Raw genomic sequence first — 23,797 nt, forward strand, 5'->3', positions numbered from 1 at the left:
CATTTGGACGTTTAAAGGGATGCTGGCACACTTTACTGACTCGCTCAGACCTCAGCGCAACCAATATTCCCATTGTTATTGCTGCTGGCTGTGTGCTCCACAATCTCTGTGAGAGTAAGGGGGAGACATTGTCGAGTCAAATTGCCTGGCCGCTGATTACACGCAGCCAGACACCAGAGTGATTAGAAGGGCACACCAGGAAGCGCTGTGCATCTGAGAAGCTTTGAAAATCAGTTTCATGACTGGCCAGGCTACGGTGTGAGAGTTGTGTTTGTTTCTCATGGATGAAAACCTGCCCCCTTGATTGACTCATTCCCTGTAAGCCACCCACCCTCCCCCTTTGATCACAGCTTGCTTTCAAAGGAAATAAAGTCACTATCATTTAAAAAACATGTAATCTTTATTAATTGATTATAAAAATAGGGAGAGAACTGACAAGGTAGCCCGGGTGGGGTATGGGAGGAGCGGAGAAGGGAAGGAAAGAAAAGGTCATTTCAAAACTTATTAAATGACAGCCTTTTGCTTGGGCTGTCCACTGGGGTGGAGTGGCAGGGTGCACGGTACTCTTTCACTGTGAACAACACTATTCACATTATGTAGCGCATTTGATTTTCGTACAAGGTCACATTTTGCATCGTAATATTGAGTGCCTGCGGTTTTGATGTTGGAGATCACAGACGCTGGCAACAGAATTCAGCTTGCATGCGGCCATGGTAAGCCATTGTCTTTCAGCTTTTGCAACCTTCGTAAAAGTAGCACCCTCCTTTCCTGTACCAAGCAAAACTCGTTGAATGCTGCAGTTTCCATGTTAACGTTCAGCAGCAGACATCAAACTAACTCCCCCACCATCCAGTTCTCTGGGATGATCATTTTACCCCTCCCCACACCATGTGGCTGATATCAGGGAAGATCCCTGCTAGCCAAACACGAACAGCTCACGGACAAAGCGCCCCCCCACCGCTTGGCTAACTGCAGGGAAGGATTTCTTTACAGCCACAGGCAAATAGCCCCATAGGAACGGCCACCTCTGTCCCCTTAATTAAATTCCCATATTTCAACCAGGTTACCATGAACGATACCACTCTCCTGAGGATAACACAGCGAGATAAAGAACGGATGTTGCTTGAATGCCAGCAAACACCGGGACCATATGCTGCCATGCTTTGTCATGCAATGATACTAGATTACTTGCTACTAGCACGGCGTGGTCAAGAGTCCTGCCACGGAGGACAGAATAAGGCTGCCTTGCCCAGAAACCTTCTGCAAAGGCTTTTGGAGTACCTCCAGGAGAGCTTCATGGAGATGTCCCTGGAGGATTTCTGCTCCATCTCCAGACACGTTAACAGACTTTTCCAGTAGCTGTACTGGCCGCGAATGCATCACAAGTCCTCAGGGCAAATTAATCATTAAAAAATGTTTGCTTTTAAACCATGTTTTATATTTACAAAGGTACACTCACCAGAGTCCCTTCTATGGCTTCATGGTATGGGATATCACCTTGAGAGGGTTGGGAGGCTACTTCTGTCAGTCTGAGAAAAAGATCCTGGCTGTTGGGGAGAATGGTGTGCTGTATGCTCTCCGCAAGCTCGACCTTCTCCCAGGGCTGGCGCTTCCATTTAGGCGGCCTAGGCAATCGCCTATGGTGCCAGGATTATTGGTGGGCGGCATTTTGCTGGAGGGGGCAGCAGGTGGCTCCGATGGAGCTGCCATAGTCATGCCTGCGGAATGGTCGGCTGCTCCCACGGGCTCGGGTGGACCTCGGCAGGCACCACTGCGGCCAGGCTCGCGGAAGCCGCCGAGGGGGAACCTGCGGGGACCTTTCGGCAGGCACACTGCGGCGCTCCCACCGGTTTGCCGGGCCAGGACCAAAGGCGGCGGGGGCGGGCAATTGCCGTTGCGGCCTAGGGCCACCAAAACCCCTAGGGGCCAGTCCTGCCTCTCCTCTCCTCATTCCATTTCCCGTCCGAAATCCTCAGGTTGGCTGAAAAGTTAAACCCCCCTCTTGGAAAATCCACGGGGTTCAAAGGTGGTAGTGGTGGCCGCCCCCCCCCCCCCCAAGATTGCTTGCAGCCTCAGCGTAGAAGGGCATATTTTGCAAAGGCCTCTTGCACCAGGACCCATTCGTTTGCTTCTTTGGTTTTGTCTGAGCTATTTACTTTTCAGCGGCCAACTGTAGTGGAGTTCCTATTGTGTTCCTCTTTCTCCAATCTGCCCTTGGAGGACTTTTTCAAATGTTTTGGCATTCCGTCTTTTGGAATATAGTTCTGCTAGCATGGAATCCTCTCCCCATACAGTGATCAGATCCAGTACCTCCCATACGGTCCATGCTGGAGCTCTTTTTTGATTCTCAGACTGCATGGTTACCTGTGCTAATGAACTCTGCATGGTCACCTGTGCTGATCAGCTCTCCAGGTTGGACAAACAGGAAATGAAATTCAAAAGTTCCTGGGGCTTTTCCTGTCTACCTGGCCAGTGCATCTGATTTCAGATTGCTGTCCAGAGCAGTCACAATGGTGCACTGTGGGATAGCTCCCGGAGGCCAATATCGTCGAATTGCGTTCACACTAACCCTCATTTGAACTGGCAATGTCGATTTTAGTGCTACTCCCCTTGTAGGGGAGGAGTACAGAAATCGATTTTAAGAGCCTTTTATGTCGAAGTAAATGGCTTAGTTGTGTGGACGAGTGCAGGGTTAATTCAATTTAGCACTGCTCAATTCGACCTAAACTCGTATTGTAGACCAGGCCTAAGAGTTGATCCTACCCTGGAACTCTAATATGAGTTGTTGGAAATGTAGGTATATCAACAGGAGACTTTGACATCTGTACAAGACCTGATATGTTTGAAGCTGAAATACTGTATCTTGATCTAGAACAGTTCAATTTTAACTGAGTATGTGTACCTTCAGCTCTTTTCCACTAAGTAATGTACAAGCGTGAAGTGCACTTTTTGTTGTTGACATTTGCTTTTATTGAACAAATAGATGCTCTATCAGAAAATCCTACACCCAGATGAAGTAGCTGATGTTTGTAAAGGAAGCTGATAAATGTCCCTTCCCTTAAAAAAGGACCATAGTATCTAGTATGAACTTATGACTAATGTCTGCTGTCCTCTTTCTGATAAGATAACCATCCTAGACCAGATCTGTTAAGGAAATGGATGTTGAGGGCTGAACCCACTGTGGCTGTATGAATCTCTCCTGTGAGCTCTCTTGAGAAGTCTCCTCTCCCATCAGCTTTCAGACTTTCTGCAGAGTCTGTTTGGGCGAAAGCAGCCAGAATGGCGCTGCCTTTCAATTTAATTCAATCCATTTTGGTTTCTGTTATGCTAGGAATTTTGGCTCTGTCAGTGAAGCTTTGGGGTTTATTTTATTTTATTTTATTTTATTTTATTTCCAGTGTTCAGTTCAAATACAAACAGATGGTACAAAGTTGACTCCTGTTATACTACAGCAATATTTACAGCACAGCACATTATCACTACTGATGAAAATATGCCTTCAGATAGTATTTGGCCTCAGGGTATAAAGCATATTGTGAGACTGGAGGTGCTTTCATTTTGCAGGCAAAATCTCAGGGGCAAAAATTGCAGTGTTTGAGATTATAGTAAGAGGAGCAGTATAGATTATAAAAGAAAGTAAGACCTCTTGTTATTATGAAGGCAACAGTACAGAGCTCAGCCTAGGGCAGTGGTTTCCAAACTTCAACAACCTATGAACCCCTTTCACTAAAATGTCAAGTCTCGTGAATCCCCTCCTAAAAATGAATATTTCCAGGGATTTTCTCCTTCACCAGAGTATAAATAATAAAAGTAGTGATCTTGGAAATATAAAATTTGTTTTTATGACATGCTTATTATACACTATTTATTATTATTATTTATTATTTATCATTACAGTATTTGTATTACATTATGAAAATGGCAACACTCTTCCAAGATCTCACATTTGTAGCTTGTATCACTTTGAATATGCCTGTTATAAGACAAGCTCCTATGTTTCATTAAGAAGTATCAGTTGTGAAACAGCATGAAGGTATTTAAGAAGCCAACTCAGAGTTCCTCCTACACAAGCGTTCAGGTCTTGAGCAGTGCAGGCAAACACTTCATGTTACAGCAAAGCTTAAATTTGTTCTTGATAATAATTTTAAAAACAATACTAGCTGCCTATTTAATTTTAAAAACAGCGGAAAATATCCACCTCCCTTTCCATTTCTTATAAGGAGTCTTGAAGTTTAAATCTCCTCAGTGTGATAGATATGCTTGCTTCGATCTGGTTAGCTCTTGGAAGTCCAGGGGCTCCGGGATGCTGGCCCAGTGTTGCCTGGGGTTCCTAGGGACAGCTCTGTCCATCATTAGGGAATTTTTTCCCGAGAACCCCCTGTAACATTTCGCGAACCCCCAGGGGTCCACGAACCCCAGTTTGGGAACCACTGGCCTAGGGTAAATTAACATGTCCTGGAAGAGATATATGTGAAATATCCAGAGCAGCCTTGCTAACTAACTCATGTTAATTGTTGAGGTAAAAAACTGTAATGTAGACAACAGCCAGCATAATTTCAGAGGTTTTAATCTGTATATATTGTTCAAGGTGTTATGAGGTGTTTCAAATCACGTTAGCTAACTCATTTTTTAAAAGTATCTGTTTTTCTTGTTCTGGCATGGCATGGATGATGGGGAGCTAATGGCTGCATGACTCCTGAATGACCTGTGCTGCAAGGTATAAATGAATTTCTGGGGAGTAGTATGGGATGGAGGCCTCTCTACGTTTCCCTTTATATCCTTAAGCTCCACAGGACTTCTAGGTGTACCTCCTGCCTGTACATGAGTGTTCAGCAGCCAAGGTAGTAGGCACCTTATAGATTGCAAACTCTTCCCCCCGAGGAGGGCATGCAACACTAATTCCACAGAGACATATAGGAGCACATTCCTCTCCCTTTCTCCCCTCCCAGAATTCTCAGTAGGAGTGAGCATTTTGCCCATTAGGTAGGGAAATCTGTTAGGTCTTTAATATATGCTACTCCTATTGACTTACAAATATTTTCTTTTGTAAATAGAGAGTTTGGTGCATAATTACTCTTTGTACCTTTGAAAATCTTCCCAAGGGCTGTGCTCCAGGGAGTCTGTGGCAGAGCTGGAAATTGAATGCAGGTCTCCATTGTCCCAATTTGGTGTCTTAACCACAAGACAATGTTTCTGAGAAAGACAGTACCTTTACAGCAGGATTAATTGATTAAGAGGATTAATCAAACTCCCTTATAGAACTCCTCAGGAAAGTAGTCCTGCTAGATCACAAATGAGATCATAGTAAGGATTATCATTAAATGTTAGTAATAGCTTACATTTAAGTAGTGTCTTACATCCCCAAATGCCTTACAAACTGATACACAAATTATATTATTTTAGGAACGTTTTATCCACCCTTCAAATACAACTTCTTGGGTGAAATGCAGCAGCTGATTAACACTACGGAGCAATACTACATTACATTTGAGGAAAGAAACAGGAGAAGAATTCGATATTCAACTGTCAAGGAGCCAGAATGTCCCAAATTAGATTTGGCCAGGAGACTTTTCTGATAAGTGCTATAAACAATCAGGACCTTGGTTTTGTGTCTTATCTGAAAGATACAATCCTACAATTTTTATTTATTTAGTGGTGGCGGTGTTTGGGAGAGGATGCATTCTCCATTACACGGAATTAAAAATACAGAGTGGCAGTTTTTCACAGCATAATATGCAGACTTCTGTATGAGGAAAATAAGTTTGAAAGGAATAAACATTTGTTTGGTTCTCAGAAAAACCTTGCTTACCAAGTGTTCAAGGTAGAATTGACCAGTTTGTTTTGGGATAGTATAGTGATGAGGACCCATACTTATACAAATAGATAGTCCACATACAGAAAGAAAACACACTCAAGTGAAGCAAAGATGGGCTACATCAATTTAAAGAGAGTTAAATTGCAGTATCTGTCTACGTAATGACACTAAAACACAGTTGCTTTAATATACATTAGGCTTTGTTCTGCAACTGTCATCACTAATTGCTGTGGAAAAGTTGTAAGTCATGATCAGACAACACACTTAAGCAAGTGACAGAGATTGAACTAATGCTAGAGCCTCCATCTGAAAGGATGACAGTTAAAAATTGGAGAGACTTGAGAGAACTAAGTGAAATTAATTGTAAAACATCTCTGATAAGCCAGAGAAACTGTTTTTTTACCTTTGAAAGAATAGCAATTGCACAAAATGCTAGTGAAGGTTCAATTATGGAGCCCTAAGAGCAGAAAGAATTTGTTGCTTGGCTATTTGCTTGTGGTCTCCTCACCTCAAAAAAGATATACTGACACTAGAAAAGGTTCAGGAAAGGGCAACTGAAATGATTAGGGGTTTGGAGACGGTCCCATATGAGGAAAGATTAAAGAGGCTAGGACTCTTCAGCTTGGAAAAAGAGGCAGACTAAGAGGGGATATGTATAGAGGTATATAAAATCATGATGAGTGGAAAAGTGGATAGGAAAAGTATTTACTTATTCCCATAATACAAGAACTAGGGGTCACCAAATGAAAATTTAATGCAGCAGGTTAAAACAATAAAAGGAAGTTCTTCTTTCACGCAGCGCAACAGTCAACTTGTTCGAACTCCTTACTGAGGAGGTTGTGAAGGCTTAGAACTATTAACAGCATTTAAAGAGAACTGGATAAAAATTCTATGGTGGTTAAGTCCATAAATGGCTATTAGCCAGGAATGGGTAAGGAATGGTGTCCCTAGCTCTGTTGGTCAGAGGATGGAGATGGATAGCAGGAGAGAAATCAGTGATCATTGCCTGTTGGTTCACTCCCTCTGGGGCACCTGGCATTGGCCACTGTTGGTAGACAGATACTGGGCTAGATGGACCTTTGGTCTGACCCAGTACGGCCGTTCTTATGTTCTTATATTTCTATTTGAACCTTTGAACAGAAAATCCTGTCTACTCAAAGGGACAGTTATCAATATTTAATGCACCAAAAATCTGTCTTGAGTTTGTTAGTTTTCTCTTCCTTTAAGCAGAAGCACATACATGTCTCAGAGTGAAAGGAATTGGATTAGTAGAATAGAATGTTAAAAAGGAACAAGTTAAAACAAACCAGCACAAGAATGTTTATGCTAACAACTGTACTGGCACTTCTTATTTAAAAATGTAGCTGTATTTCTCTTTCAGGAAGGAAGTATGCAGCTGTGTTCAAGTCTGTGGACAGGGGTCTGGCTGAAAGTCAGTATTGGAATGATGACCCAGGTCTATCAGGGCTGAGCCCCAATAGTTTAAGGAAAAGCCCATGACAGATTAAGTGAAGTGTTAGAAATCAAATTAAATTTAAGTGAAGCTAAATTTTAGCATCTCAAAAAGATGTTTAGCATGTAGAAGACATAGGATTAATTTTTTTAGTATATAATGGAGCAACTCGAATATTAATTCACAATGCAAGATAATAGTCTTCTACAAAAATGACTGTAAAAGCACATAAACTTCCTAGATTAACTAGAAATGTGTCATCTCAGTCTTTTCATGGTAGTGTTCATGATGATGATGCCACTCATAATATCTATCCAGGTGTCTCTTTATCATCATCTGGAAGCAATGCATGGAAGATTATCTTTGAAACTACAGGCCCAATAACTTTTTTTTTTTCAAATTAAAGTGTATATTCTGAAGACACTATTGTAACTATCAGAAAAATATGGTTTTATGGGATTCTACCAAGTACAACTCAATCCAAATTTATTTGGCACAACTACTATATTATTCATTGTTCTAATAAAGTATAATATTATTGGTGTACTTGGCTCTTTATAGATACATGAAAAGATGGTCTGTGACCCATAGAGTTTACAGTCTATGAACACTGCTTTTTTCATACCATACACTATTGTTTTCTGTAATTCAATTCCTAGTTAAATAAGCTTTCAATGTAATGATTGCAGGAAGTTTTCTGATGTTTAGCTAACAAGTGTTTGCATCTTTGGTATTTTAATTACTATGTTTAAAGAACATTTCTGTGTCTAGTTGTTTTGGTCTTTAATCTTTTTTGAAGTATCAGATGTAGCAACATTGTAAACAACAGCATCACTCTCTTGGAAGCAGTGCTCTAAGGCCTGGTCTACACTAAAAAGTTATGTCGACCCAGCTACTTCATTCAGAGGTATGAAAAATTCACAGACCCAGGCAACATAGTTAAGCTGATCTAGCCCCATAGACAGCACTAGGTTGAGGGAAGAATTCTTCCTTCAACCTAAGTACTGCCTCTCAGGGAGGTGGATTATCTACGCCAGTGGGAGAACCCCTCTCGTCAGCATATGTAGTGTCTACACCCAAGCACTACAGTGGAGCAGCTGAGGCATTGCAGCTGTGCCAGTGTAATGGTAGACAAGACCTAATTAAAATGTGCTGAGCCAAACAGGTGAAATCCTGTTGCTCTTGATCTCATTGAATGCCTGCATGACATATATTATACAGTGCTGTGCTTAAGGAAGGGCATTGTTCTTTCTTGTCCGTAAAAGTTAATTAACATGCAAAATCCTTTACAGTCTTCTTTCCTTATTTATAACCAAAGTGTGCCCCCTCTCTCCACAAGATACAATTCACCCCTCTACTCCAAACCACAGAATTAAGAAACACATGGTTCTTCATAAAGGAAGTGAGATTTCTAAAAACACTTATTTAATCAAAAAAACGTGCATCCGACGAAGTGGGTATTCACCCACGAAAGCTCATGCTCCAATACGTTTGTTAGTCTATAAGGTGCCACAGGACTGTTTGCTGCTTTTACAGATCCAGACTAACACGGCTATCCCTCTGTTATTTAATCAAGACAGTTTTAAGGCTTTTCATGATATTACTGTATGTAGCATCTCCTGTCTTCCACAAAGCTTTGCTAAAAAGGCCACAGAAAATGTGGTAATCATTAGGGAGAAGGAGAAACACTGAAGCTTTTACTGTTTGTATGCCAACTTACCTAGCTTTTAGGACTGCTATAATGATGGGAATTATATGGGGCTGTATTCCTGGGTACCCTCTACAGTTAGATTTACAGAATCTAATGCTGGTATAGTATGGGTGAAGTTCACCTTCATATAGAGGGCTTGCACAAGGCCCTATTTTTGAGGGCCTATGTGTTGCATAGGCCTCAAGTTGTTTCTCTGTGCAGGGGTGAATTTCAGCCTACATGTTTAACTGCTGATATAATATGCTGTTATTCTTTTGGATTGTCCATTCACAGTTTTATATGGCAGAAATATATTCCTATTATCTCAGGGTTGAAACTCTCAATAGCTTCTTTTCACACTTTAAAGACTAAATTCTCCTCACCCTTGTCATATGACTAAGTTCTTTCAGCATCACTGGAACTGTAGCCACAACAACATGAACTGGATTTGGAAAGAAGAATCTGGACTGAGGGTGGAATCGGTTGACAAATACAGAAAAAAATTCCAGTTTCATCCTACCCAGTGAATTAAAATGGGCACTAACACTGGGATTTTTGCCAGTGCTAAGCCTTTCCAGATGTCAAAACAGACCAATGATCATAAAGTTAGATCAAGGCTTGCAAATGTGTGCACTAAGAAGAAATGTCATATGCAGTACAGTCATGTTGCTACTTATGTTCTGCCAATGAAATGTGCCACTCCAGGATCTCTGGCCATACTTTAGAATGAAGTATGAAGATGGGCATCCTCATAGTTCATTACAGAAAAAATGACAGAACATTTGAATGCATTTTAAACACTTGAGAACTATAAATCTGTAAAGGCTTTTTTCATGTCTAACTGTAGAAAATATATGCTCAAAATGGTAGCATGCTAGTACACAATAGTAACTCAGTATATTTGCAAAGTCACTGACAACAGGAAAAGCCTTTTTAAAAGCTCTACAATGTCTTCTCTTAATTTTTATATTTTCTTTTTACAGACATAGGGTATTCTTATTAAACTCTTTTCTATGACCTAGTCCAACACCCATAGAAGTCAGTGGAATTACTTCCATTGACTCTAGGAGCTTTTGGTTCAGATCACAAAGCAGCACTTTGCAGCCAGTGCGTTAGAAAGATTTTTGGATAAAAAGTGAATAATGAATCATTGGGAACAATTGAGCAAACCCAGAATAAAGACTCTTTGTAAACAAACAGGTGCAATAAATGAGCAGGTTATTTAGCAAATCAAGACTGAACCCACACTTTTTGTGAGATAAAACTGTACAACAACGAACCCCTGAAAATCCTACTATTGATACAAATATTGACATATGTTAGTGGATTTATAATACAAGTCAATATAAAGCCTAACACCAATCCCATCTGTTGTGTGTGCATGTGTTAATAGAAGAAATCAGCTGGCAAAAGCCGAGGACTTGCTGAATGGGGTATGGATGGGATAAAGATTATGGGCTAATAGTTTAGCACAGGACTTGGACTCATTGTTCTGGAGTATATTCCTAGCTCTGCAGTTAATCCATCTTTATGACCGAGAGCAAGTCATCTAACCTTTCTGTGCCTCATCTGTACAATGGGAATAATAATGCACAGCCATGTTGTGAAGCTTAGTTAGTGTTGGTATAGAGGTACAAAGTATTAATGGTTAACTCTCTGATGTTAAAACAACGAGGAGTCCTTGTGGCACCTTAGACTAACAAATTTATTTGGGCATAAACTTTTGTGGGATATAACCCACTTCATCAGATGCATGGAGTGGAAAATACAGTAAGCAAGTATAAACATACAGCTCATGAAAAGATGGGAGTTGCCTTACCAAGTGGGGGGTCAGTGCTAACTAGGCCAATTCAGTTAGGATGGATGTGGTCCATTCTCAATAGCTGACAAGAAGGGGTGAATATCAACAGAGGGAAAATTACTTTTTGTAGTGCTAATGAGGCCAATTCAATCAAAGTGGATGTGGCCCATTCCCAACAGTTGACAAGAAGGTGTGAATATCAACAGAGGAAAAATTAATTTTTGTAGCCACTCCCAGTCTTTATTCATGCCTAATTTGATGGTGTCAAGTTTGCAAATTAAGTCCAGTCCTGCAGTTTCTCATTGAAGTCTGTTTTTGAACTTTTTTGGTTGAAAAATGGTGACTTTTAAGTCTGTTATTGAGTGTCCAGGGAGATTGAAGTGTTCTCCTACTGGTTTTTGAATGTTACAGTTCTTGATGTCTGATTTGTGTCCATTTATTCTTTTGTGTAGAGACTGTCCAGTTTGGCCAATGTACATGGCAGAGGGACGTTGCTGGCACATGAGGGCATATATCACATTGTTAGATGCGCAGGTGAATGAGCCCTTGATGGTGTGGCTGGTGTGGTTGGATCCTATGATGGTGTCCCTTGAATAGATATGCGGACGGAGTTGGCAACAGGGTTTGTTGCAGGGGTTGGTTCCTGGGTTAGTGTTTCTGTTGTGTGGTGTGTGGTTGCTGGTGAATATTTGCTTCAGGTTGGGGGGCTGTCTGTAAGTGAGGACTGGCCTGTCTCCCAAGGTTTCTGAGAGTGAGGGATCGTCCTTCAGGATAGGATGTAGATCCTTGATGATGCATGCGCTGGAGAGGTTTTAGTTGGGGGCTGAAGGTGATGGCTAGTGGCATTCTGTTACTTTCTTTGTTGAGCCTGTCCTGTCGTAGGGGACTTTTGGGTATCTTTCTGGCTCTATCAATCTGTTTCTTCACTTCCCCAGGTGGGTGTTTTAGTTTTAAGAATGCCTGATAGAGATCCTGTAGGTGTTTGTCTCTGTCTGATGGATTGGAGCAAATACGGTTGTATCTGAGGGCTTGGCAGTAGACAATGAATTGTGTGATGTAGTCTGGATGAAAGCAGGAGGCATGTACGTAAGTATAGCGGTCAGTAAGTTTCTGGTATAGGGTGGTGTTTATGTGACCATCGCTTATTAGCACAGTAGTGTCTAGGAGGTGGATCTCTTGAGTGGACTGGTCCAGGCTGAGGTTGATGGTGGGTGGAAATTGCTGAAATCCAGGTGGAATTCCTCAAGGGCCTCCTTCCCATGGGTCCATATGATGAAGATCCATATGATGTCATCAATGTAGCACAAGTAGATTAAAGGTGCTAGGGGATGAGAGCCAAGGAAGCGTTGTTCTAAGTCAGCCATAAAAATGTTGGCATGTGGGGCCATGTGGGTACCCATAGTGTGTTGCTGACTTCAGGGTATAAATCGTCCCCAAATCTGAAATAGTTGTGGGTGAAGACAGAGTCACAAAGCTTAGACACCAGGTTTGCCATGACATTACTGGGGATACTGTTCCTGATGGCTTGTAGTCCATCTTTGTGTGGAATGTTGGTGTAGAGAGCTTCTACATCCATAGTATCTAGGATGGTGTTTTCTGGAAGATCACCGATGGATTGTAGTTTCCTCAGGAAGTCAGTGGTGTCTCGAAGATAGCTTGTAGCACTGCTAGCATAGGGCCTGGGGAGAGAGTCCACATAGCCAGACAATCCTGATGTCAGAGTGCCAGTGCCTGAGATGATGGGGTGTCCACGATTCCCAGGGTTATGATCTTCGGTAGCAGATAGAATACCCCTGGTTGGGCTCTAGGGGTGTGTCTGTAGATTTGTTCCTGTGCTTCTTCAGGGAGTTTCTTGAGCAGATGGTGCAGTTTCTTTTGGTACCCCTCAGTGGTATCAGAGGGAAATGGCCTGTAGAATGTGGTGTCAGAGAGTTGCATAGCAGCCTCTCATTCATACTCCAACATATTCATGATAACTACAGCACCTTCTTTGTCAGCCTTTTTTATTATAATGTCAGAGTTGTTTCTGAGGCTGTGGATGGCATGTTCTGAACTGCTGAGGTTATGGGGCAAGTGATGTTGCTTTTCCACAATTTCAGCTCGTCCACCTCGGTGGAAGCACTCTGTGTAGAAGTCCATTCTGTGGTTTCGACCATCAGGAGGAGTCCATGTGGAATCGTTCCTCTTGTAGCGTTGGTAGGAAGGTTTCTGTGGGTTAGTATGCTGTTCAGTGGTGTGGTGGGAATATTTCTTGAGTCAGAGATGGTGAACGTAGGATTCCAGATCACTGCAGAACTGTATCATGTTCGTGAGAGTGGTGGGGCAGAAGGAGAGGTCCTGAGATAGGACAGACTCTTCTGCCAGGCTAAGAGTATAGCTGGAATGATTAACAATATTGTTGGGTGAGTTAAGGGTACCACTGTTGTGGCCCGTGTGGCATGTAGGAGTTTAGCACGGTGGATAAAAATCAATGATTTTTTTTTAAATTAAAAAAATCACATTTTTGTACTTAAATTGGATTTTTTTTGATAAAATGCTTTTTGAGGAAAAAATCTATTTTAAGGTAGTTTTAATTAAGATACATTATAGCTCAAAGATATCTCATCATGGAATAAAGATTATAAATTTTAATTCTATAGTATGAGACAATATATTCATGTAATGTTTAAGAAAAGGTTTGTAAATGAGTTCCAATAGTTCATGGATTAGGGACCCAGTGTTATGGGGTTTCAGGGGCTTCTGTATAGATTATTTAGGTTAATCTTTCTATCTACCCAGTGGAAATTAGTGCTTAGTCCAGAAGATACCATCAGCGATGCTTAGTTTTGCAGTTCTCAGACTGTGGATTTGTGTCTCCAGAGATAACATGCTTGTTAACAGCAAAAATGTTTTTAAATAAAGAAATATAGAGGTGAGAAATAACAAACCTCAATCATATTGTCACTCTGCAAATTTGTGTACTCAGAGTCAATCCCTTACCTCACTGTAAAAGTACAAAGTTTCAAAAAGTTCAATGAATAGAAGATTGTTGGGGATGGAATAGATCTGGACAAGGAGAAGAAATCTGGAGATAAATGTGAGGAGGGAGGGACAGGCAGTAGAAATAAAAGTGAAACTGTTTGAGCAGCATATTCCGGAAGTCTTGAGGTCTTTCTGAGTGTAGCCTTCATTGATTTGAGATCTCCCATACCATTCTCTCACTAGAAGAGAAAGCCTGTAATGGCAGCAGGCCATAAAAGAGACCCAGTTTGGGAATATTTTAATGAAGTTCCTCTCCCTGTGGGTAAGACAGGCATGCATGCAAATGCAAACAGTGTAATAAAGAAATGTAAGGTCTGGTGATATTCTCCCTCTAATACAGCATGGCAAGAAAATCCTCCAAAGATTAATGATTAACCTGTTGAATTGGAGATCACCTCCCAATGACTCCATAACTATCTGCTTCAATTACCTTTGGTAAATGAAATAAACAATCATTCATTTTCTGATCTAGCTGTAAAACTAATCTGAAAAGTTTTCAAAATAAATAATTTAAAAATGTATAGGGTGTACCTTCTAAAAATGAAACCTACGTCTATCTCTGAGTTATGAAGAATAAGCATTAAGGTTATAATGACCAACAGGAATGCACTTTTATGTAGAAATCAATGATTAAACTGAGTCTTCCTGGCTAGTGATTTAAATTATTATTTAAATCAAATCCACCCTAGAGTTTAGATAGTTTAGTGTGTGTTGTAAATGGCTTGTCTAGTTTTTGTAAAGTCCAGCCACAAGGAAGTTTGTGTGGAAGGTTGTTTTTTTATGAGAGTCTCCAGTTTTGAGAGCTCATTCTTGGTCTTTTACTGTTTGTTGTACAGGATGTTGATCAGGTGGTTCCAGAGTTTCTTTGACAGTTTGTGACACAATCTCTCACCATAGTCTGTGTGGTATGTTGATTGTAATGGATTTTTTACCTTCAGTCCTTTTGGTATGATGTCCATCTGTTTGCATTTGGAAAGAAAGATGATGTCTGTGTGTATCTGCACAAGTTTTTTCATGAAGCTGATGGATTTCCACTTCATACGGCTAAATTCAGTGCCTTGCATGGTGACAGGTTTCAGAGGGGTAGTCGTGTTAGTCTGTATTAGTAAAAACAATGAGGAGTCCTTGTGGCACCATAGAGACTAACAAATTTATTTGGGCATAAGCTTTCGTGGGATATAACCCACTTCATCAGATGCATGCAGTGGAAAATACAGTAAGCAAGTATAAATATACAGCACATGAAAAGATGGGAGTTGCCTTACCAAGTGTGGGGTCAGTGCTAACAAGGCCAATTCAGTTGGGAATGGGCCACATCCACCCTAACGGTTGACAAGAAGGGGTGAATATCAACAGAGGGAAAATTACTTTTTGTAGTGCTAATGAGTCCCTCTATTATCTTTCCCCACCACACACCCAAGTTGAAAGGGGTTCACTGTTTTCTGTAACACAGTGGCTGCTTTCCTTTAACACCCCCTCCGGCTGCCGCCTTCAGCTTTGTCCCTTTTTCAACAACTGTAATATTTCTGATTTATAAATATCAGTATCACCTTTCTTGTAAACTGTTCCAGAACACATCAGTATTGTTTGATTTTCTTCTAATGGTTTCATAAAGATGTCAGTGTAAAAGAGTTTTTTATTTAAGTCTCAATAGTTATTTTCTTCATTCCATGTTTTATTTAAAAAACAGAATCCTTTCCAGTATCTGTAGGTGTGCTTTCCAATGATGCAATAATATAGGCCTAATTATGCCTTTTGCAATGCAGATTTTGCAGTCCCTTTCTTTTTAATCATCTGCAGTGATGGAGTAAGGCAAGATTTTTTTGGCTGGCCTAATGATCTGAAGAGGCTCTAAACAATAAGTTAATGGCCCAAATTCAGCTTTGAATTACATTTGTACATTCCAATTGGCTAAGTAAGAACAACATCCATATTGTGTGTCTTGCATTTCAAGTGGGATGGCAATGCTGTCCATTTACACTATTCTGACATGAAAGAGATTGCATTCAGAGTGCTACCAGAATGTTTATGTACAACCCTCTCTTTTAGTTTGATTCATGTTAGATAGATTGGAATCCTAGCAGTGCTAGGATGTCAAGGGTTAACACTGTATTTTGCTTCTCCAGTAAATAAATAATAAATAAGGTGGAAAACCCCATGTTCTTCTGACAATAGGAGAATAAATAAAATTTTAATCTAATTCCCCCAAATATACTTTTCTCTTGTATCTCAAAAAATGAAGAATTATTTGTTTCTTGAAATGTTGTTAATTAAATTGTCATTACACTTGACACCATGGTAAAATTTCCACTATGCCTGATTTTTTAAGTCAGTGACGTATCGTTTACCAATTCTAGGAAGGGTAAATTGTTCAGAGGTAAAATGTAACAACTTCCTAACAAGATGAAAGAAACAATTTCATAAAGTATAATTAATTGTCACTGGGTGTCACTCTTGAGTCAGTCTACAAGAGTTTCCGAAATATTTTTAGTGTAAATTTTATTCTTTACAAAAAAGGTGATTGCTTTGCTTCTTCCTTTTTTAGTGTATTTATTTATGATACTTTTCTGACTAATAATATTAAATATTTCCTCCATAGGAAAGCTGAATATTAATATTAAATATTTCCTCCACTTGGCTTCACTGAAAGATCACACCATATAACATGACTTCACAGAATTGTATTGTTCAGAGAAGCTGAATTAGGAGATTTCAAAGTTGGTTACACCAGCGTTGCTTCAGTGAAACCTCACTGACTTCAATTTCAAACACCTACACTTTGATTTGCAGGTAAGGATTTTTTTTTAATATATTGGCCCAAATTAATTCTTCAATCTTTTGTGTAACTCTATTGACTTCCCTATCATCTCATACCATAACTCAGAAACAAAATCGGATGTGTTAGAGATATTGTTTGTGAGGAGTGAAATTCACCCCTTTGCAGAAGCCAGTACATGACCTATGCACCATTTAAACCTTCAGAACAAGCTTAAGTAGCTCTTCAGTAGTGCATAAGCCTTGTGATGGTGGTCTGCACAGGCCTGAATTTACCCACAGGAGAAGAATCAGAGTCCCAACACTTACTAACGGATAACGCTAATAATGTAAAATAGATGTAATTGTTAATACTAAACCGATTTATCTGGCAAATAAATATGATCCCCAAAGGAATAGTTATCCCACAGCAGAACTACTAATACTGACTGCAGCAATCTGATGTGCAGAGGGTAAAAGCAAGCATGTTTTTGCTGTGTTGGCCAGTTTCATTTGTTCACTCTAGAATCTTTTTAACCCTACTTCTGGAGGGGAGCACACAGTAACCACATCTCCTTATTGGAAGGCAACTTCCACTTTTCTTACATATTAGCTAGGACATGAACAAATACTGTCCATCATTCCTCACCACACATACATTATATCCTCAGTGTTCACAATGGCACAGACAAGGTAAGGCCAGTATTTTCAAAATAAAGCTATTTCCACTGAAGATCTCTGCTGAATCAGAGCCTGATGTTGTATACCACCTCACGTGCATTTTGTTTTATTGCTGTTTTCAAGAGGCACTTATAAAATTAATTATAACTAATGACTTCTGGAGCATGTATACTTGATTGCTGGAACTCAAACCTAAGGTTAGAATTTGAATGAGTGTATATGCATAAGTTGTATGTGCACCTCTGCTTCCATCAAAGTCTTCTGAAGATTTTTGTTTTAAATAACATGCTTGGTGTTTGTTTAATATTTTTCATCAGCAGATGGTGTGCTTTGAGCCTATTTCATTCTTCATAATAAGCACTTAATATTTTGCAGAATGTATTAAATATTGTATATAAATTAAAACATAACACTATTTTCTACATTGCCTATTTTTGATTTCCAGTTATCATGTGATACCATTGGGTTACATTTTTCCACCAAAAACCTTCACTAGTGTTGACAATCTGAACCTAATTCTTACTTTTTTCTACATAATGTTAGAGATGTATAATGACTGAATATCAGACAGATATCATCCGTGTATTTAGTGAAATCTTTTTGAAGACTGTTCAAGAGCTTAATTCTCAATCAGAGTATTATATACACTCTCTTCAGTCTTGAAAGGAAAGCCATTGACGTTGTACCTAATTGTTAGGGTGTGTGTGAAAACTACAAGAAAAGCAGCTAAAACAAAGAAAAATACTTTCACAATTGCTATTTCCCTACCCCCTCCAAAGTATGAACAAAAGTGAGAAGCTGTGGTTAAGGAACTGTGCTCATTCATCTCTTATGCTAAATTTTATGTGGTTTCCTTGGACCACATTTGCTAAAATATGTAAAAAAGCACATGCCAGGTGTGAATACAATTTATGAGTTTGCCATTTGAGGGCTAATGATTTCACAGGAATTTTGCCAGAGTAAAGACTGCAGGATGTGGTCCTGTTAAAACCCTTTTCACTTATTTGTGTGATGCTATGTTAGAACATGCTGCAAAGAGCTACTGCGGAAAGGAACTAATTACTAATATTTAGTGGTACCAGAAGTGCTGATGTAAGTAAAGCCAAAAACAATTGTAAAAAGAAAGCTACAAAAGAAAGCTGCAACACAGGATAAGACAAAAGACAAATATTGTTTCTCTCTATTGTCTAGTTCTATTAAAGTTAATTTATATAGTGCCCGCTGTTAAAGTCACTGTCCCACACATCTCACAATTGAATTCAGTAAAAGCAGCAAAGAATCCTGTGGCACCTTATAGACTAACACGCTCCAAAACGTATGTTAGTCTGTAAGGTGCCACAGGATTCTTTGCCGCTTTTACAGATCCAGACTAACACGGCTACCCCTCTGATAATTGAATTCAGGAAAGCACTAAAACACATGCTTAAGTCCAATCATGTTCAAGACAACATTTAAGAATGTGCTTACATTTAAGCAGACACTTTAGTCCTATTATCCTTTCTTGAACCAGGGTTCCTATTTATTTACAAAACAAGTACATCATAGGCTCTTGCAACTGCAAGTTTCCCACACTGCCTTGTCAATGCTCTGCAACTTTGTTCTGAAGGGATCATCTTTACTGGTGAGAGAGTAGTTCAGTCTCCATGCTCATTCAGCCACTGACCTTTTCACTGACATTACTAATCAGGGGGCCAACTAATATACTATGTTAGGGATGTCTGTGATAAACACATCCACACCCTTGGAACTGGACTGAGATTCACCAACTTATTTCACACAGGTCATTGAAGAGCCATCCACAGAGGTTGGATGGATCTGGTGCTCCAGGGACCACTGTGCCAGCAGTTCTTTGGTGGTGCCATGATTTTCTGAACCTCTGGGTGTCAGCTGGCAAGAGGGTTACAAAAATATCCTGATTCTGGTATGTACATGTTGGTTCACCAAATAGTATCATATGGGATCTTAAATGAAATCCAGGGTCATACTGATCTTCAGTGTCCTGTGAAATGTATGTATTAATACTATGTAAGGAGTTATGTATGTACACTGAAAATATATTCTTAGATTCTGTATCACAGCAGAGGTGGAGAAATAGGTTTCCTGTCAGCCAAAAGATGTTTATTTGCCTGTCTCTCTGTCAGCATGTAAAATCAGGATTATAAGTGGTGGCACACTTACATAGGAAGTCAACAGAGTGATATGAAATCAATAAGGAAGTGTACAGAGCAAGGGAAGAGACCCTTTTCTTGAAATACATTCATAAGGTCTGGTGGACTGTATTTGGGGAACAGAGAAGACACTCTGTCATCCTGTGTCTAGGAAGTAAATGAGCAGTGTATTCAGGGCCGGCTCCAGGCACCAGCATAGAAAGGAGGTGCTTGGGGCAGCCAATTCAAAAGGGCGGCACTCTGTCCAGTATCGGGGCGGCACGTCCGAGTCCTCGGCGGGAATTTGGCGGTGGGTCCCTCATTCCCTCTCTTCCTCTTGGAGCTGCTGCTGAATTACTGCCGAAGAGGAAGAGAGGGAGGACCCACCACCGAACTGCCACAGGAGAAGCAGCGCGATTGGGCTGCCGCTGAAGTGTCACCACTCTTTGTTTTGTTTTGGTTTTTGGTTTTGGTTTTTGGGGCGGGAGAAAAGCTGGAGCTGGCCCCGACTGTATTTAATGTGAATGAAAATGGGATCTCAACCAGGCTTGCAGAAGACGTTTGGGGTGAAATAAACGTCTTTAGACAGGAGGTTAGTCTGTTAAGCTTAGTCTCTAGGAAGCATGTTAGGAGTTTGTTTTATATGTAACTATTTCTAATCAATATGGCAGAAACACAGCTACACTTCTACCCCGATATAACGCCACCCAATAGAACATGGGTTTCATACAAAGCAGTAAAGCTCTGACATGCTGCTCTGAGCAGCGTGTTAAGGGTGCCGGGGGTTTGACAAGGGGCAGAGGGTCTCTGGGTGGTCAGGGGCTTCCCCCCCCAGGGTCTGGGGAGCAGGAGCTATGGAAGAGCACTTTGGGGGCCTCCCAGTCCCAGAGTGGCCCGAGGAATTAGTGGGGGACGGGAACAGCCCGCTCTGCTTCCCTTGCCCCGGCCCAGCTGCGTTGCTCAAGGGAGGGGACTTGGGGGAAGGGATCCCCCACACACTCACCAGCAGCAGTGGAAGTGGAGCAGCCTGGCCCCAGCCTGCTCCACTCCACCAGCTCCCAGCTGCAGCACTGCGCTTCCTGCCGCAGGTGAGTACGGGGGGGGGAGGCGGCATCCTTTCCCCAACCACCCCACACTCATCTGCGGTGGGAAGCGGAGCACCATGGCTGGGAGGTGGTAGAGTGGAGCAGGCTGGGACCGTGTCGCTCTGCTTCCCGCCACCAGTGAGTGCAGAGGGCGTCCTTTCCCCTACTCACTGGTGGCGGGAAGCGGAGAAGCCTAGCCCCAGCCAGCTCCACTCCACCAGCTCCCAGCCGTGGCACTCCACTTCCCACTGAGCAAGTGAGTGCAGGACGTTTCCCCAGCTGCCTCCCAGCGACATGGCTGGGGCCAGGGCAAGGAAAGCGGAGCAGGCTGGGGCCGCATCGCTCCGCTTCCCGGTGCAGGTGAGTGCGGGGGGGAACATCCTTTCCCCAACCTTCCCGCACTCACTGATGGCGGGAAGCGGAGCACCGTCACTGAGAGCTGGTAGGGTGGAGTGGACTGGGGCTGGGCTGCTCCGCTTTCCGCTGCTGCTGGTGAGTGCCTGTCAGGGGGTGGGGATGGATGGATGGGGTTGGAGCAGTCAGGGGACAGGGGGGTTAGGTAGGGGGTGGGATCCTGGGGGTGATTAGGGATAGGGGTCTCTGGAGAGGGCGGGGGCAAAGCAAGTTTGATATAATGCAGTCTCACCTATAACGCGGTGAGATTTTTTGTCTCCCAAGGACTGCGTTATATCGGGTAGAGGTGTATTTTGAGACTGTGGATAAAGTTTGCAAACAGAGCCACTAATGTTTCATTCAGACTGACACCTGGACAATAGTTAACAATGATCGCCCAAATTCTTCCTTGATATAAGCTGACTTACATCAGGAGGTAAAGCAGGGATGAGTTTGGCTCAATGGTTTTAGAACTTTAGCGAACTGAAGACAGATTTGAATTAGATATCAGTAGCCTCTGAATGAAAGTTTCTATAACTTTTTACCAATCTTTTGAGCCATCCAGTTTCCCTCTTCTGTAGGCTTTATCCTTTCATGTATATTTAATGAATTGTTAATAGATACATAGCCCTAATGAAAAGACTTAAGTCTGTGCACCTGATCTATTATGGCAAATGCAGGACTAACACTGCACAGTACAGTATATTAAAGACCTTGGATACAGAGACTAATTTTATTTAGAATATTCTACCGAAGGTAACTTGTTTGCGAATTGCCATGTGCTGAGAATTTCACAGAAAAATAACATTCCTTTGTCCCTCACTGTCTCAGACATAATAATATGCTCTGAAATTATGCTATTTTCTGACAATATTTTTTATCTCCTCATTCTGAAGCCAAAAGAAAGTGAAATTAAATGACGCAAAGGGATCAGCTTGGCTTCAAATAAGCCCAGGATTCTAATAATCCATTTCATGTCATAGTGACATTAGACGGATATTTTCAATGTGGCTTGCCTTCAGGAGCGGTCCCAGGGTTTTTGGCGCCCTAGGCGGGGGTCCTTCCGCGCTCCCGGTCGGTGGCAATTCGGCGGCGGGGGGTCCTTTCACGCTCTGGGTCTTCGGCGGAAATTCTGCGGTGGGTCCTTCACTCGCTCCGGGACCTGCTGCTGAAGTGCCCCAAAGACCGGGAGTGCGGAAGGACCCCCCCGCCACTGAATTGAAGCTGAAGACCTGGAGGGTGGAAGGACCCTCCGCCGCCGAATTGCCACCCCCCAAATCCTGGTGCCCTAGGCGACTGCCTAGGTCACCTAAATGGAAACGCCGGCCCTGCTTGCCTTATATTGCTAGTTTATTGAGGATTTTCTGTGTTTAATTTTAAACATTTAAATGTGGATGAAAGTCAAGATGATGAATATATAATAGTACTCCAGTTTAGAACTGGAAGAAGAGATGCTGGGTAAAAAAAGAACTAACAAAAAAAAAATAGAAGTACTATTGCAAGGAAACACTGAATGCTATTTTCATGGATTTCTCTTTCTGTATCTGTATTATATGTATATAATATGTACATCTGCCAACAGTACCTTTATTTGTATTTGTTTCATATATGGAACGTTCAGTGAAATCAACAGGAATTTCATGTATGGATGAGTGCAGAATATGCAATAGACATCCACACTATGGCTAACATACCACTTCTGTTCAAAGAGCTTTGCCCTCTTTTTGTTTTCTTCTCTTTGTCTTAGAGTATTAAGTGTTTTCATAGTTGAGCTCACTTACTCAAGAAAGACCAGTCCTGAAAGAGTCAGTAATGATGATGTGCTGAACTTCCACTAATGTCAAAGGGATTTTGACAGCATTATCTAGTGTGAAGCCCTCAGTCCACCACCATTGCCCTGTGGTCCATTGATCCAGAACTTTGACAGCTCAAGTGGCATGATGTCCTATACTGAGAAGGCCAGCAGGACATCTGAACTTTCACCTCTGTGGGTATCCTGGCAGATCCTTTGTTATCTCCAAACTACAGGTGCACAGATTTGCTTCCTCAGGATTCCATGGGATTTCTGGAAACAGTCTATGTTTCTCCGATGTCACAATGGCCTTTGATCTCCCATCTCCTCAACAGACACTGTAGAATCATAGAATTGTAGGACTTAATGGGACCTCAAGCGGTCATCTAGTCTAGACCCCATACTCATGCCAGGACTTAGTGTTATCTAGACCATCGCTGACAGGTGTTTATCTAATATGCTTTTAAAAATTTCCAGTGACGGAGATTCCACAACCTTCCTAGACAATTTATTCTAATGCTTAACTACCCTGATAGGAAGTTTTTCGCAGTGTCCAACCAAAACCACCCTTGCTGCAATTTAAGCCCATTGCTTCTTGTCTTATCCTCAGAGGTTAAAGAGAACATTTTTTCTCCCTCCTCTTTATAACAACTTTTTATGTACTTGAAAACTGTTATGTACCCTCTCAGTCTTCTCTTCTGCAGACTAAATAAACCCATTTTTTTTCAGTTTTCCCACATAGGTCATGTTTTCTAGACCTTTAATCATTTTAGTTGCTCTCTTCTGGACTATCTCCAATTTGCCCACATCTTTCCAGAAATGTGGCACCCAGAACTGGACACAATACTCCAGTTGAGGCCTAATCAGAGCAGAGTAGAGCATAAAAATTACTTCTCGTGTCTTGCTTACAACACTCCTGCTAACACATTCCAGAATGATGTTTGCTGTTTTTGCAACAGCATTACACTGTTTACTCATATTTAGCTTGTGATCCACTATGACCTCAGATCCCTTTCTGCAGTGCTCCTTTCTAAACCATCATTTCCCATTTTGTATGTGTACAACTGATTGTTCCTTCCTAAGTGGAATACTTTGCATTTGTCCTTATTGAATTTCATCCTATTTACTTCAGACCATTTCTCCAGTTTGTCCAGATCATTTTGAA

At 41.4% G+C, this 23,797-nt stretch overlaps 1 long non-coding RNA gene across 2 annotated transcripts in view; it reads left to right on the forward strand.

Annotated features, from left to right (window-relative positions):
- Window positions 1-23,797, forward strand: part of LOC142047309 (uncharacterized) — a 33,387-nt gene that overhangs the window by 7,808 nt on the left and 1,782 nt on the right. For both annotated transcript variants that reach the window (XR_012656502.1, XR_012656501.1), the window contains exons 2-3: window positions 16,380-16,570; window positions 18,996-19,136. This is a non-coding gene — a long non-coding RNA (uncharacterized LOC142047309). The remainder of the gene's footprint in view (window positions 1-16,379; window positions 16,571-18,995; window positions 19,137-23,797) is intronic.

This window comes from Chelonoidis abingdonii, chromosome 9 (assembly GCF_003597395.2).
Source record: "Chelonoidis abingdonii isolate Lonesome George chromosome 9, CheloAbing_2.0, whole genome shotgun sequence".
Taxonomy (NCBI): Eukaryota; Metazoa; Chordata; order Testudines; family Testudinidae; genus Chelonoidis; species Chelonoidis abingdonii.